We start from the raw sequence: 12733 nt of genomic DNA on the forward strand, positions 1-12733 counted from the left end.
CCACGATGTGAGCTTGTAGCTCGGCTATTTCCGTTTTCGTCATGATACCATCTGATGAGTGGCTTTTGGTCGCTGACTAAAATTTATACATTATTACGCCTCAGATGGCACCAGACCACTAAAGGAACACCATTGACATTGACTGTATTCGAGTCCTATTCTAGCTGTAATGTGCATTGATGGCACGAGTCTCCAAAGCTACCAAGGTTTCATTTTTAAACCCTGTTCTATCGAAGGACCCGGTAATGTCCGGTCTGACATATCGAAGGAGAGATGAAACAGATTGCAAAAGGCCAACCTTAATACCAATGGGATGGTATTACCTCTCTCTCTCTTCTCTCTCTCTCTCTCTCTCTCTCTCCCTCCCCCTCTCTCTCTCTCTCTCTCTCTCTCTTTCTCTCTCTCTCATGGAGGCGTTGCTCTAGCTCTACGTCTCATTTCAACAAGGGTGAAAGGTGGAATAGGGGGATTCGTGGAATCTGTGGCTCACGATTCAAATATGAAGGTACTTAGTAAAGTTCATCCTGCGTGTGTTGTGTGTGTGCGTGCGTGCGTATCCTGCGTACTTGTGTGCGTGTGTGTTTTAATTAAGTACTGTTCGGTTCCCTAGTTTGTTCCACATCAGTTATACGGCACTCTTAAAATTGTAATTCCACGAGTAATGACCTACAATCAACGTTTTTGTTTCAGTAATCACACTCACTCTCACACACGCACACGCGCTCGCGGCGCGCCACGCCGCGTCTAATAAACATAATCCAATACCGAATGGGGTTTCATTGTTGTGTCTGTTTAATAGCTCTTGCTCCCCTGTTAAAGGATGTTGTGTGGCTCAGTCAATTCCTTATTGGATTTCCCACCAAATCCAATTCAGACCACACGCCACCTCCCTTTAAAAATTAATGTCGCGGGATGTTGGAAACAATAATGAATATGCCGCTGATCAGCCATTATGTACCAGTGTGCGTGTGCGTGTGCGCGTGTGTGTGCGTGTGCGCGCGCGTGCGTGCGTGTGCGTGTGCGTGTGTGTGTGTGTGTGTGTGTGTGTGTGTGTGTGTGTGTGTGCGTGCGTGTGTGTGTGTGTGTGTGCGTGCGCCTCGTGAGTAAGACAAAGGAGGGCCAGAACGGAAATTGACTTCAGAGCCAATTGAAATCAAGTGCTGTGTAATCTTCTCCCTGGCTCTCCTGTGGGACCACACAGATACAACGGCGTCATCACTTTTTTCACCATCGTTCTTTATCTCGTCTCGTCTTCTCAACAATACACTTCTTTTTTTTTCCTGTCCTCACCTCTTTTTTTTTTTTCCTGTCACCCTCTCATCTGTTCAAACGCCTAGTCGTCTACGCTTATCTCTCCTCTCTTCTCCTCTCCTCCTTTGCTCTCTTCTCCTCTGCCATGTCCTCCCCCCTCTTGTCACCGTCACTCTTTTCTTTTCTTGTCTTATGTTCAGTGGTGTAAAGTAACTAAGTACATTTGCTCAAGTACTGTACAAGCACAATTATCGATATTTTTACTTCTACTCCACTACATCTCAGAGGCAAATATTGGATGTTCAGTCCAATACAATCATTTGAAAACTGCAGTGACTTTGTAGATATACATTATTACATTGATAAAACACACATTGACCACTTTAGCCCTATTTTATGGCTAGGCTATTTGAAAATAGCAGATCTACAAGCTCACAACGCGTCGCATTGCGACGCGTTGTGAGCTTGTAGATCTGCTATTTTCACACATTCTCTTCTCCTCTAATCCACCCCTCCTCGTAAAGCAGGAATACAACGTTCCATGTCTCTCCACGTCCTGCCGCTCAGAGGGGAGAGACGGTGGCGAGACGAGAGAGGAAATTGAAAAAGCAAAGACTATCAGCTGGATCTATTTCTGATCTGGTCTCTGTTTACACGCCAACACACAACCCATCCCCATGGGTGTTTACAGGAAGCGCACACAAAGGAGAACAAACACAGCCCACAGACTGTGTTTTACATCATCGGGGCCGAGACACGTTTCACCCTCAAGACTAAAAGACCAAGACGAAAATAGCAAAGACATGCCATCTCCGGTTTACTTCCCGTATCTGGGTATAGTAGCCTTTTTTAGGAGACCAGAAGCAGGTTGGAGTCATAGAGTTATAATATATCCCCTAGCTATTCATTTCTATTAAAGTGCTCAGTGGCGTTTTGAAGCACCCGGAAGTAAGAATAGGAACCAATATGGAACCAATATGAACCAATGGAATGGATCCATGGGTCGTGACGCGTCGTGAGCATAAAACGGGAGATGCACGCGCAGTAGCATTTAAGTGCATTCTCAGATTTGACCACTAGGCTTGGCCGCTTCACTGTTCTACCGTATAGTTCTGGGGGCTTGGTTGGAGTCTATTATTTCCAGTGGAAGAGTGAACGTGAACACAGCTTCTGAACCATTCTTTAGCCCCATGGTCACTGAACTAAATATTGGACCCGATCGTCACAAGACACACAATCTTCCCAAGATGTTCAAACCATAATGGCTTTATTCAGAGTCAAAAGAAAATCAACTTATTATGGACCTTTCTCTGTCCAAGCAACACACTCTCGCGAGATTTGACGCCAGACACCAGGCACCCATAGGAGGCCATTTGTAGGATGTGTGTACCAGGTCGCCTCTAGTGGCTAAAATTGGGATGGTCTATCTTCATAAATTAATCATCTTTGCTAAAGAGTTAGGAGGAGAGGAGAGAGTAGGAGAGGAGAGGAGAGGGGAGGAGAGGAAGGGATGGTTGACCAAAAACCACAACAAATCCGACGATTATGTCATTATTGCCAACGGGTTTCCTATAGTCCCCGCCAGGCTAATAGCTGTGAAGCTGTCTAACCTGGAGCTGAACCCCGCGGTGTAGGCGGTGGGTCTTTTCCTGCCAGTCCCCATGTGGTCAGGGTGGGCAGTCACGCCTCTATGACCCCCCTCACCCTCAATACTGGAACCCCTCAGGGCCACGTGCTGAGTCCTCTGCTGTTCACCCGGGAGCGTAGAGCCAGAAATAGCTCCAAAACCCCAATCTCCAACAACGACAAGAGGGCCTGTATCTGGAGTTGATGGCAGACCTGTCTGTGCGGTGCCAGGACAGATTCACTCACAGTCATTCAAATACATACCCGGAGTGAATGGGAAGAACATTTCGTTGCTGTCGGCAGTGGTGTAAAGTAACAGAGTACATTTAAGTTCTGTACTTACGTACAATTTTGAGGTACTTTTACTTTACTGGAGTATCTCCAATTTCCAATACTTTTACTCCACTACATCTCAGAGCCAAATATTGTACTTTTACTCCACCAAAAGTATTTGAAAACTTTAGTTACTAGTTACTTTTCAGATATAAATTATGAAACATACAGTAACCACTTTAGCCCTATTTTATACCTAGGAAAATAGCAGATCTACAAATAAAAATACAAATAAAAAAAATACAAAAAAAAAAAAAAATACAAATAAAAAAAAAAATACAAATAACCGATCTACGCGTTGTGAGCTTGTAGATCTGCTATTTTCAAATATTTGAGTACTTTTGGTACTTTAAGTACATTTTGATGCCAATACATTTGTACAAGTACATTTTGAATTCTGGACTTTTACTTGTGACAGAGTATTTCTATATTGCAGTATTGGTACTTTTACTTAAGTAAAGAGTCTGAGTACTTTTTCCATCACTGCCCATTTGCAATCAACTTTCTTTGTTACGTACCTTTACTGTTCCCGGTCAAAACTGACCACCACTTTGACCTGAATTAATGGGCAAGACCTACTGTATGTACAGAAGGATAACTCTCACACACACACACACACACACACACACACACACACACACACACACACACACACACACACACACACACACACACACACACACACACACACACACACACACACACACACACACACACACACACACACACACAGTTCAAGGCAGCTGGCCCCCTTCAGTGCCACACCGTCATAAAAAGATACACACATCATACAAAGTCGAACGTTTTAGACAGGTCAAATTGCTCAATGAAAGCCACACAATGGGTGCGGAAGCACTTTGCGAGCAGTGGAGGTGAAACGCCACAGGTCTCTCCCTCAGTCATTAGACTATAGAAAAATCCTAAAAGAAAATGTCAGAGGTTCAAAAGCCTATTTTGAAGGAAAGAATGATTGTGTTTTACGGCAATCAGATTGAAAATCCCTATTTAGGATTTAGAGAAACGCGTGTTCTCAAATTGCAGAGCTTGACGTCAAGGCAGGGCCGAGAAAGATGGATTGTTCATGATGTAGCACAGGGGTCTTCAACAGGGTGTCCGGGACCCCTAGGGGGTCCTCAGAGCTACTATAGGGGGTCCGCCAAATCTTTGTGTGATATGATTTAGTTTTTTTTACATTAACCACTTGAACCCTAGAATTCCTTTTCTGAGGGGAACATTAGCCGAAAATAGCAGATCTACAAGCTCACAACGCCTCGCGTTGCGAGGCGTTGAGAGCTTGTAGATCAGCTATTTTTGGCAAAGAGTTATAGGTGTGAAGGGAAAAAAGAGCAGAAAAAGTTTATCTGAAACACAATTTTATACAATATAGTGTAGGGGGTCCCTGCTTCATCTCTCTCTCAGCTAGGGGGTCCTTGGCCTGAAAACTTTGAAGACCCCTGATGCAGTACAAGATCACAAATGTACGTTGTTGAAGGAGAGAGCATAAGATTAAAAAAAAAAAAAAAAAATGCAAGTTATTATAGACATTATTATACAAAAAAAACATCTCAACGAGAATTTGCCCACCCAGGTCGTACTGCTTTGTTAAAGTTGGGGTCTTGGCCCATGGACTAATCTGGATCTTGCAATTTAAGACATTCAGCAACAGGACATTTAAGTCTTTATTCATTTCAGGAAATGCAACTACTCGCAGTACATAAATGTTTTCTTATTTCTCTCTCTCTCTCTCTCTCTCTCTCTCTCTCTCTCTCTCTCTCTCTCTCTCTCTCTCTCTCTCTCTCTCTCTCTCTCTCTCTCTCTCTCTCTCTCTCTCTCTCTCTCTCTGCAATATTATAAAACAGATACATTAAAAGAAAACTGCTGAGCTGTCTCTTTTGAACAAACTTAAAACAAAAATATAGCTGCAAGCAGCAATGAGCGGTTTCGAGAATAATGGCAGACTGGCAGACTGTGACAGAGTGGCAGACTGGCAGACTGGCAGACTTTGACAGAGTGGCAGACTGGCAGACTGTGACAGAGTGGCAGACTGGCAGACTGTGACAGACTGTGGCAGACTGGCAGACTGGCAGACAGACAGACTGTGGCAGACTGGCAGACTGGCAGACAGACAGACAGACAGACAGACAGACAGACAGACAGACAGACAGACAGACAGTGACAGAGTGGCAGACTGGCAGACTGTGACAGACTGGCAGACTGGCAGACTGTGACAGAGTGGCAGACAGACAAACAGACAGACTGTGACAGAGTGGCAGAGTGGCAGACTGGCAGACAGACAGACAGTGACAGAGTGGCAGACTGGCAGACTGGCAGACAGACAGACTGTGGCAGACTGGCAGACTGGCAGACAGACAGACAGTGGCAGACTGGCAGACAGACAGACAGACTGTGACAGAGTGGCAGACAGACAGACTGTGACAGAGTGACAGAGTGACAGAGTGGCAGACTGGCAGACAGACAGACAGACAGACAGTGACAGAGTGGCAGACAGACAGACAGTGACAGAGTGGCAGACTGGCAGACAGACAGACAGTGACAGAGTGGGAGAGAGAGAGAGAGAGAGAGAGAGAGAGAGAGAGAGAGAGAGAGAGAGAGAGAGAGAGAGAGAGAGAGAGAGAGAGAGAGGCAGTGAGAAAGAGAGGCAGTAAGAGAGAGAGCGAGAGAGAAGAAGTGAACATGCATTAATTAACAAAGTCATGATTTTTGTTCAGTAAATTATATTTGGACCGGTTAAATTGGGGTTTGAACCAGGGACCTATAGACTTGTGGGTAGACAGTGTAAAGGATAAGGATAATTCCAGGTCCGTTCATGAAAGTCCTTGCGGTCTTGTTTCCAATGAGGGCCTGTGAGCAATTAGGGGTTAAGAGTCTTGCTCAGGGACACATTTCATTTCATCGACACATTTGCTGGCCTGGCCTGGATTCGTACCTGGGGCAACCAGGGCCTCTGGCTCCCTAGGTGGGCTCACTAACCACTCAGCTATGGCCAGAATACAGACTGAGCCATTGGATAGACAGAATTGGATTTCATATGTGGTAAGTTATCATACAGCATGGGTTGCTTATTATATACATACAAGCTCATAACGCGTCACATTGTAGATCGGCTGTATGTGGTTACTGTAGGTGTTGTATTAATAATTACATCTGCAAAGTAACAAGTAACTAAAGCTGTCATCTGCTGTAATTGGAGTAGAGTAGAGTAGTAAAGTAAAAGTACCTAAAAATTGTACTGTGCATGTGGCAGGTGTGATTGGTGATGAGTGAGAGCAGGTGAGAGGGGTGGATCCAATCCATGGGAATAGGGGGAATTCCAAATGATGATCACCTCAACGCATTGTTGGGGACAGGGATCGAACCAGCGACCTATGGATTCACAGGCTGCCTCTCTTCTCATTGAGCTAAAGATATGGCCTCCCTGATGGTGTCTGTTGATATATATAGGTTTTTCCGTCCTATAGGTTCTTCCGGTGTGAGATTGTAGATCAGCTATTTTCACAAGAAAGTATGTCATACATAAAAAACAACTACTCTCAAAAGCAATTCATGGTATTGTTTAAAAAGTGCACATGTCTGAATTAACAGGGTCATGTTTTGTATAATGCAATTTAAATGTAAACAGTGACGAGTGGGGTTTGAACCGTGGACCTTTGGCACATGAGACTAACACTGTATTGATCAAGCTATTCAATCCACAGCCTTGGTCAGTGAGAAGGGAGAATCCAACAAAACAAAACAAAACAAAAGAGGGAATGAAGTACATCATACATTGAAAACAACTACTCTCAAGCGTTTCATTTAACAATTGCATGTTTATTCATTGATACAGTCATGTTGTGTGCAATGCAATTGAGTTGAGGTCTGCATGAGGTGAGATTTGAACCGGCGACCCTCTGGTATCAAGGCAGATGATTAAGCCATTGGGCCAACAGACCCGAACTGATGAAAAGGGAGTTCACACACATGACACACTTTCACGCAAATTGCCCAGAAATAGTGGATTTAAATGTTTTTCAAACTGCTCAAAATTGCAGACAATCTAAGGGCGGAGTTTACTGGTTAACAATTGCACATGTATTCATTGATACAGTCATGTTGTGTGCAATGCAATTATAATGAATTCTACATGACGTGGGATTCGAACCAGGAACCCTGTGGTTTCAAGGCAGATGATTAAGCCATTGGGCCAACAGACCTGTACTAGTGAAAAGGGAGTTTACACACATGACACACTTTCACGCAAATTGCTCAGAAATCCTTGGTTTAAATGTTTTTCAAACTGCTCAATATATTTCGGAATGGAAACTAGTGGAAAATAGTCGATCTACAAGCTCACAACGCGTTGCTATCTAAAAAGGTGTGAGATTGTAGATCGGCTATTTTCACAAGAAAGTATGTCATACATAAAAAACAACTACTCTCAAAAGCATTTCGTGTTATTGTCTAAACATTGCACATGTCTGAATTAACAGGGTCATGTTTTGTACAATGCAATTTAAATGTGAACTGTAATAAGTGGGATTTGAACCAGGGACCTTTGGCACATGAGACTCACACTCTACTGGTGGAGCTATCCAATACACAGCCTTAGACAGTGAAAAGGGAGAATCCAACAAAACAAAACAAAAGCGCGAATGAAGTACGTCATACATTGAAAATAACTACTTTCAAGTATTCATTTCTCGTCATCTTTAACAATTGCACATGTATTCATTGATATAGTCATGTTGTGTGCAATGCAATTATAATTAAGTCTACCTGAGGTGGGATTCTAACCGGCTACCCTATGGTTTCAAGGCAGATGATTAAGCGATCAAGCTATTGAACCAACACACCTGAACCTGTGAAAAAGGGCCTCAAACTTGTATTTGACACAGTTTCATGCAAATTGCTCAGAAATCCTGGATTTAAATGTTTTTCAAACTGCTCAAAATTGCAGACAATCTAAGGGCAGAGCTTACTGGTCAAAGTGATACATGTGTTCCTCATGAGTCAAGGCACATGTGTAAGCAGGTTTAACGGCTGTCGGCCAAACGAGGCATGACTTTTGCCTGTTTAAAGTTTGCATTTAAAAAAAATTGCTATAGCGCCCCCCTTTGACCAATTGGAGTAAGATTGGTTTCAGTGATACTTGGAATGACCTTCTACAATATTGCAAAGTGTCAAACAAATGCGAGTCTGCACGTATGTTTTAGGGGCAGATGAATAATTGTCATAAAACTGCAATTTTCATTGGCTTATAAAAGCTTAACGTTTTCACTTATGGAAAATCCGCTTGCTCACGTCTGTCGGCATTGGTCCAAAGTTCATGTGTATACAGTTTCGTACAGATTGCTCAATCTGTACGAAGGAAGAGTCTTTTTTACTGCTTTTCATAGAATTCGAAATGGTGGGAGATCTAAAGGTCAGAGGTCAAAAGTCAAACAGTGAAAGTTGTTAGGCATGAGGAGACGCATGTGTGTATCGAAGTTTCATGGCTGTAGGTCGAACAGGGCATGAGCTGTACCTGTTCAAAGTTGGCATTTTCAATTGAGTGCTACAGCGCCACCCTTTGGCCAATGGTTGTGAGTTTCGGGTTTTCACCGTTTGGCATAGCCCTCTACCATATTGCCGAATTTCATAAGAAGTGACCAGGCGGTTAGGCCAGAACTGGCAAAAACGGCGGAAGAATAATAATAATAATAATAATGAAAGTGTAGAGATGTAATAGGGTTCGAAGCCTGATAGGCTCTCGAAACCTAAATATAGCTGCAAGCAGTAATGAGCGGTTTCGAGAATAATGGCAGACTGGCAGACTGTGACAGAGTGGCAGACTGGCAGACTGGCAGACTTTGACAGAGTGGCAGACTGGCAGACTGTGACAGAGTGGCAGACTGGCAGACTGTGACAGACTGTGGCAGACTGAAAGACTGGCAGACAGACAGACTGTGGCAGACTGGCAGACTGGCAGACAGACAGACAGTGACAGAGTGGCAGACTGGCAGACTGTGACAGACTGGCAGACTGGCAGACTGTGACAGAGTGGCAGACAGACAAACAGACAGACTGTGACAGAGTGGCAGAGTGGCAGACTGGCAGACAGACAGACAGTGACAGAGTGGCAGACTGGCAGACAGACAGACTGTGGCAGACTGGCAGACTGGCAGACAGACAGACAGTGACAGAGTGGCAGACTGGCAGACAGACAGACAGTGACAGAGTGGCAGACTGGCAGACAGACAGACAGTGACAGAGTGGCAGACTGGCAGACAGACAGACTGTGACAGAGTGACAGAGTGGCAGACTGGCAGACTGGCAGACAGACAGACAGACAGACAGTGACAGAGTGGCAGACTGGCAGACAGACAGACAGTGACAGAGTGGCAGACTGGCAGACAGACAGACAGACAGACAGTGACAGAGAGAGAGAGAGAGAGAGAGAGGGAGAGGGAGAGGGAGAGGGAGAGGGAGAGAGAGAGAGAAGGGGAGAGAGAGAGAGAGAGAGAGAGAGAGAGAGAGAGAGAGAGAGAGAGAGAGAGAGAGAGAGAGAGAGAGAGAGAGAGAGAGAGAGAGAGAGAGAGAGAGAGAGAGGGAGGGAGAGAGAGAGAGAGAGGCAGTGAGAAAGAGAGAGAGAGAGAGAGAGAGAGAGAGAGAGAGGGAGGGAGAGAGAGAGAGAGAGGCAGTGAGAAAGAGAGGCAGTAAGAGAGAGAGCGAGAGAGAAGAAGTGAACATGCATTAATTAACAAAGTCATGATTTTTGTTCAGTAAGTTATATTTGGACCGGTTAAATTGAGGTTTGAACCAGGGACCTATAGACTTGTGGGTAGACAGTGTAAAGGATAAGGATAATTCCAGGTCCGTTCATGAAAGTCCTTGCGGTCTTGTTTGCAATGAGGGCCTGTGAGCAATTAGGGGTTAAGAGTCTTGCTCAGGGACAAATTTCATTTCATCGACACATTTGCTGGCCTGGCCTGGAATCGTACCTGGGGCAACCAGGGCCTCTGGCTCCCTAGGTGGGCTCACTAACCACTCAGCTATGGCCACAGTACAGACTGAGCCATTGGATAGACAGAATTGGATTTCATATGTGGTAAGTTATCATACAGCATGGGTTGCTTATTATATACATACAAGCTCATAACGCGTCACATTGTAGATCGGCTGTATGTGGTTACTGTAGGTGTTGTATTAATAATTACATCTGCAAAGTAACAAGTAACTAAAGCTGTCATCTGCTGTAATTGTAGTAGAGTAGAGTAGTAAAGTAAAAGTACCTAAAAATTGTACTGTGCATGTGGCAGGTGTGATTGGTGATGAGTGAGAGGGGTGGATCCAATCCATGGGAATAGGGGGAATTCCAAATGATGATCACCTCAACGCATTGTTGGGGACAGGGATCGAACCAGCGACCTATGGATTCACAGGCTGCCTCTCTTCTCATTGAGCTAGAGATATGGCCTCCCTGATGGTGTCTGTTGATATCTATAGGTTTTTCCGTCCATTATGAACCAAGCCTCTATTTCGCTAACTACTGTAGATCACTGGTTCACAAAACATTTACCAATAAAGTTTTTTTTTTTGTCTCCTCGGACTGGAAACTAGTGAAAATAGTCGACCTACAAGCTCACAACGCGTTGCTATCTGAAAAGTTGTGAGATTGTAGATCGGCTATTTTCACAAGAAAGTATGACATACATAAAAAACAACTACTCTCAAAAAAGCATTTCATGTTATTGTTTAAAAATTGCACATGTCTGAATTAACAGGGTCATGTTTTGTATAATGCAATATAAATGTAAACTGTAATCAGTGGGATTTGAACCAGGGACCTTCGGCACATGAGGCTCACACTCTACTGGTGGAGCTATTGAATCGACAGCATCAGATAGTGAGAAAGGAGAATCCAACAACACAAAACAAAAGGGCAAATGAATTACGTCATACATTGAAAATAACTACTTCCAAGTATGCATTTCTCGTTATCTTTAAAGGGGCTACACCATGAATTAAAAAAAAAATATTATATATAAATATTGCCCCCTAATACGTTTTAAACAGGTTGTAAGCCTAAAAAACATCCAGATATTTTTTCCCACAATCTATCTGACTGTCATTCCAAGCTTTTTCAGCTGCAATACCAAAACGTCCTATTGGGCAGGGGGGAGCTACTGAGCAATTCTGTCTGGCCATCATCAATGCAAAATCAGGGCAAGTGACATCACTTGCCCTGCCATTCTGAAATGGCCTGTTCAGACACGCCCATTCAGGAAATCCATGAAATGAGCATGAATGACTGAATGTTAAAAAAAAAAAAAAATTTGGGGTACAAGAGACACTGGGGAGCCCAAAAAATACTAAAAACCTAAAGAAAAATGAAATTCATGGTGCAGCCCCTTTAACAATTGCACATGCATTGATACAGTCATGTTGTGTGCAATGCAATTGAGTTGAGGTCTGCATGAGGTGAGATTTGAACCAGCGACCCTGTGGTATCAAGGCAGATGATTAAGCCATTGGGCCAACAGACCCGAACTGATGAAAAAGGAGTTCACACACATGACACACTTTCACGCAAATTGCTCAGAAATGCTGGATTTAAATGTTTTTCAAACTGCTCAAAATTGCAGACAATCTAAGGGCGGAGCTTACTGGTCAAAGTGATAGATATGTTCCTCATTGATACAGTCATGTTGTGTGCAATGCAATTATAATGAAGTCTACCTGAGGTGGGATTCGAACCAGCAACCCTGTGGTTTCAAGGCAGATGATTAAGCTATCAAGCTATTGAACCTACACACCTGAACTAGTGAAAAGCGAGTTCAAACACATGACACACTTTCACGCAAATTGCTCAGAAATCCTGGATTTAAATGTTTTTCAAACTGCTCAAAATTGCAGACAATCTAAGGGCAGAGCTTACTGGTCAAAGTGATACATGTGTTCCTCATGAGTCAAGGCACATGTGTAAGCAGGTTTAACGGCTGTCGGCCAAACGAGGCATGACTTTTGCCTGTTTAAAGTTTGCATTTTCAAAAAATTGCTATAGCGCCCCCCTTTGACCAATTGGAGTAAGATTGGTTTCAGTGATACTTGGAATGACCTTCTACAATATTGCAAAGTGTCAAATAAATGCGAGTCTGTATGTATGTTTTAGGGGCAGATGAATAATTGTCATAAAACTGCAATTTTCATTGGCTTATAAAAGCTTAACGTTTTCACTTATGGAAAATCTGCTTGCTCACGTCTGTCGGCATTGGTCCAAAGTTCATGTGTATACAGTTTCGTACAGATTGCTCAATCTGTACGAAGGAAGAGTCTTTTTTACTGCTTTTCATAGAATTCGAAATGGTGGGAGATCTAAAGGTCAGAGGTCAAAAGTCAGAGTGTGAAAGTTGTTAGGCATGAGGAGACGCATGTGTGCATCGAAGTTTCATGGCTGTGGGTCAAACAGGGCATGAGTTGTACCTGTTCAAAGTTGGCATATTTCAATTGATTGCTACAGCGCCACCCTTTGGCCAATGTTTGT

General features: G+C 43.6%; 2 protein-coding genes across 2 annotated transcripts in view; one reads left to right on the forward strand and one right to left on the reverse strand.

The window, feature by feature from the left end:
- Positions 1–12733, forward strand: part of LOC311059509 (uncharacterized protein) — a 564856-nt gene that overhangs the window by 446922 nt on the left and 105201 nt on the right. The gene's annotated exons all lie outside the window — the stretch shown is intronic.
- The window catches only part of LOC311064280 (zeta-sarcoglycan-like), a gene marked incomplete at both ends in the record, with an annotated part of 321667 nt that overhangs the window by 287844 nt on the left and 21090 nt on the right, over positions 1–12733 (reverse strand). The window lies entirely within an intron of this gene.

The sequence above is a fragment of the Gymnoscopelus microlampas genome (assembly GCF_963454915.1).
Source record: "Gymnoscopelus microlampas genome assembly, chromosome: 2".
In the NCBI taxonomy this organism is placed as follows: Eukaryota; Metazoa; Chordata; class Actinopteri; order Myctophiformes; family Myctophidae; genus Gymnoscopelus; species Gymnoscopelus microlampas.